This window comes from Arachis stenosperma, chromosome 2 (genome assembly GCF_014773155.1).
Source record: "Arachis stenosperma cultivar V10309 chromosome 2, arast.V10309.gnm1.PFL2, whole genome shotgun sequence".
NCBI lineage: Eukaryota > Viridiplantae > Streptophyta > Magnoliopsida > Fabales > Fabaceae > Arachis > Arachis stenosperma.
This window is the reverse complement of record NC_080378.1, coordinates 110,282,063-110,286,606: the sequence shown is the minus strand read 5'-3', so window position 1 is coordinate 110,286,606 and position 4,544 is coordinate 110,282,063. Positions and strand designations below refer to the sequence as shown.

The 4,544-nt window shown below is 40.7% G+C and overlaps 1 non-coding gene across 1 annotated transcript; it reads left to right on the top strand.

Moving 5' to 3' along the window:
• Nucleotides 1-2,063: 2,063 nt before the first annotated feature.
• Nucleotides 2,064-2,171, top strand: LOC130964737 (small nucleolar RNA R71). The gene has a single exon (XR_009080813.1). It is a non-coding gene; the product is annotated as a small nucleolar RNA R71 (small nucleolar RNA).
• Nucleotides 2,172-4,544: the final 2,373 nt, after the last annotated feature.

The following is a 4,544-nucleotide window of genomic DNA, read 5'->3' as shown; positions in this document are numbered from 1 at the left end:
TTCCTCAGCACATCAAGTAACTGCTCTTCTTGTTGAGAAGTAAGTTCCCTTGCAATGATAACTGGAAACCTCTGCTCATCTTCGAGGTAAGCATATTTGAGATGTGGAGGGAGAGGTTTCAATTCTAACTTCTGATCATGGGCAGGCTCTGGGTTATCTGGAGCTTGTGAAAAAGACGAAGTGCCCTCATTGTCATTTAAGAGGGTCTCCACACTTGGACCTTGTCCAGTGTGCCTCTCTTCAAACTCTTCCTTGTGAACTTCAGCTACACTTTCATCTATGACATCACACTGGAAGATAGAACGATCTTCTGGGGGGTTGTCAATGACTCCATTCAGATTGAAGATTACTATGCGGCCATCTATTTCAAAGGAGTATGTTCCTGAAAAAGCATCCAATTTGAATTTTAATGTCTTCAGGAATTGTCTTCCAAGTAGGATTGATGATGGCTTATCTGAATCATTATGGGGCATCTCCAAGATATAGAAATCAGTGGAAAATGTAAGCCCTTTAATGTTCACCAAAACATCTTCAGCAACTCCAGCCACTGTAATAATGCTTTTATCTGCTAACACAAAACGAGCTGCCGACCTTTTTAAGGGAGGGAGCCTCAAAATATCATATATAGACAAAGGCATTATACTGACACATGCTCCTAAATCACACATGCAATCATAAATTACTACACCACCAATAGTACAGCTAACTATACAAGGACCTGGATCACTACATTTTTCAGGTAATCCTCCCATTAAAGCAGATATAGAACTACCTAAAGGAATAGTTTCTAATTCATTAATTTTGTCTTTATGGATACATAAGTCTTTTAGAAACTTTGCATATTTAGGTACCTGCTGAATAACATCAAAAAGAGGAACAGTTACCTCAACCTTTTTGAATATTTCTACCATTTTGGGGTCGGGTTCCAGCTGCTTCCTGGGCTTCCTTGCAAGTTGTGGAAATGGAATAGGAGTAGTGTTTTCTGTGGTGTCTGCGCCTTTTGGTGCTTCCTCCTGTGGTTGAGCTATTTCTTCTTCAGCTATGTCCTGTATGTCCTCTTCCTCTTCAACATCTTCTATTTCTACTACCTCTTCAGCTGAGGTGTGTTCTGGTGGGCTTGGCTCCTCCTGATTCCTCTCCTGCAGTATGGTTTCAGACCTTAGGGTGATGGCATTAATGCCTCTCTTTGGATTGGGTAATGGTTGAGAGGGAATTCCAGTGGAGCTTGAAGGTTGGTTACTAGAATTTTGCGTTGATCCAAGTTGTGACATAAGAGCTTACAAAGTAGAGGTGAGACCATTCAGACTGGCATTAATACTATTCATGATGTTACTTTCCATGGTCTGTTGTCTTCGCTCAAAAGATTGTAGTAGCTCTTCATTAGGAGAGAGAGAAGAATGATTAAATTGAGAGGTCTGCTATTGATTGTTCTGTGGTACTTGGTTCTGCCTCAGGTGAGGTGCTCTGTAAGGTTGATTCTGCTGCCTGTTGTTGTTATTATTCCACCTCTGATTTCCCTGATTATCTCTTCCTCCTCTGTTATTGTTGTCCCTCCAATTCTGGTTAGAATTATCCTGCCATCCATGGTTATTGTTTCCACCTTGATTGTACCCTTGGTTGGGGCGGTCATAGAAATTATGAGTGGATGCCACCATGTTGTCTTCTTGTTGGAGCTGCGGGCATTCATCAGTGTAATGGCTATAATCAGCACAGATTCCGCAAACTCTTTGTGGAACTAGTTGTTGGTTTTGCTGTGGTGGAGGAGGTTAAGCTTGCTGAGCTTGTTGTTGATTCAATTGCATTTGCTTCAGCAAGTTGGTCATTTCACAGATGCTTTGGGTTAGAGCAGCAGTCTCTCTGCTAGAGGATACTTCTGCAACGGCTTTTGAACGGCCTTGCTTCTGTCTGTGGTTCCTAGTAGATTCAGCTAAGTCGCTGATCAACTACCAAGCCTCATCAGTGGTCTTGTACTTCTTCATAGATCCATTGCTAGCACTTTCCAATGTGGTCTTATCTTGGGGCCTCATGCCCTGTGTGATATAGCTAAGTAACACTATCTTGTCAATCATGTGGTGGGGGCATGCTTCCAGAAGATTATTGAAGCGCTCCCAATATTCAAAGAGAGTTTCATTGTCATCCTGAACAATTGTAGAAATATCCTTCCTCAGTTTATCAGTGACTTCAGATGGAAAGAATTTCTCCAAAAACTCCTTTCTGAGTGTATCCCAGTTGGATACATTTGCTAGAGGTTGAGTGTAGTACCACTCTCTTGCTTTTCCCTCAAGAGAAAACGGGAAAGCTTTCAGCAAAATTGAAGTTTCATCTGTACCATCACGCCTGACAGTAGAACAGGCTGCCTGGAAATCTCTCAAGTGCTTGATAGGCTCTTGAGCAGGTAGGCCATGAAACTTGGGCATCAAATTTAGCAGTGCGGTCTTTATTTCAAAATCTGTAGCCACCGCTGGATGATGCGCTTGAAACGGTTGCATTGTAAAATCAGGGGCTCCTTCCTCCTGGATGGTAACTCTCCTAGCTGCCATGTCTTCTGCACGTAAAACAACCGAATCAGTAGAACGGGGGCTGGTTTCTTCCTCAAGTTCACTTTCAGATCCGCCCTCAGAGCGGACTAACCGACGCTGTTCTCGCCTTATTCGTGAAATAGTCCTTTCAATTTCAGGATCGAATATTAGCAAGCGCGGATCAGGAAGTGAACGCGTCATTTGACGGAAGAAACATGCAGCTCATAGTAGCAAAATAAAATAAAATGCAAATAAATAAATTCTAATTAATAACTTTAGCACTCTATTGCAACTCCCCGGCAACGGCGCCAAAAATTGATGAGGGACAGAAGTTGGTGAATTAAAAATTATTAAAATGGTTACGTTGCAAGTATAGTTCTTAACTCACCGAAAATCTGCCTATCAATTTAGAAATATGTCACAGAGAGTTTAAATTAAAAATTACTGGGAGTTTTAAGTCCCAGGTCGTCTCCCAACGAGTTGCAGAAAAGTGTGCTATTTTATTAATCAGATGTTCCAAGAAGTTGAGTTAAGTAAATTGAAAATTAAATTGAGGAAATTTAAATAATATGAATAAAAGCCTTGACTGGGAGTTGATTAGTTGGAATCTCTATTATTGATGGAATGATTTCAAGATTAATTTATAATTAATGGTTGTTCTGTTTAGTTATCCTTTACTAGGTAAAGGAAAGTCAAACAAGTTGGAATGCTAAGTCTGTTCACGAGTTGCAATCCACTTAATTAAAAGGGATTGGTGTTAGTGACTAGATAGCAATCCAACAGTTAACCCAATTACAAATTCTCTTTTAATCCTTCCAACTCAAGAGTTCCTTTCAATCAACTCCTCATCAAGTGAGGGAACTACTCGCTCATTGTAAATAATGAACCCATAACATATGAAAGGGAATCAAAAGAAGACATGATTATTGGAATTGAAATTGAATTAAAAAGAAATAATCCTTGCATTAAATAATCATAAAAGTATTCAAATGACAAAATTGAACAAAGCAAAGAACATGGAAGAATAAAACCAAGTTAAGAGAACGAACTAGAATGACGAAGTCTTGATGAGGGAATAACTCTTCTCAATGTTCCAATGCTAAGACCAATTGAAAATTAAAATTCTAAAACCTAGAGAGCAAAACCTCAAGGAGTAAAACTATATCTAAAAACTTTCAAACTGTCTAGAATGAATGTTGTTGTTTATTTCTGCATATTCTCTGGCTATAGTGTGCTGTTTCGGGCCGAAAACTGGGTCGAAATAAGGTCCAAAATCGCCCCCAGCGAATTCTGCAGATTATGCAGATCGCACATGTCACGCGATCGCGTCATCCATGCGGACGCGTCATTCGCGCTTTTCCTTGCCACGCGTTCGCGTCGTCCATGCTACCGCGTCGCTTGAGCTTTTCCAATCCGCGCGGCCGCGTGAGCTATGCGGCTGCGTCACTGCGATTTGCCCTCCTTCACGCGGTCGCGTGAGCCATGCGACCGCGTCACATCTCGTTGGTTGTCTCCTCAAATTCTTGTGTTCCTTCCATTTTTGCTAGCTTTCTTTCCAATCTCCAACTCATTCATGCCCTATAAAGTCTGAAACACTCAACACACAGATCACGGCATTGAATGGGATAAAGGAGAATTAAAAATAAATAATTAAAGTCTCTAGGAAGTAGTTTTCAAACATGTAATAAATTCAGGAAGGAAATCTAAATGCATGCTAATTTAATGAATAAGTGGGTAAGGATCATGATAAAACCACACAATTAAACATAATATAAACCATAAAATAGTGGTTTAACAGGCCTCCCAACACCAAACTTAGAGTTTGACTATGGGGGTTCAACACCAAACTTAGAGTTTGGTTGTGGCCTCCCAATACCAAACTTAGAGTTTGACTGTGGGGGCTTTGGTTGACTCTGCAGTGAGAGAAGCTTTTCATGCTTCCTCTCCATGGTTACAGAAGGAGAACCTTGAGTTTTAAATAAAAGGTAGTCCTCATTCAGTTGAAGGGCCAACTCTCCTCAGTCC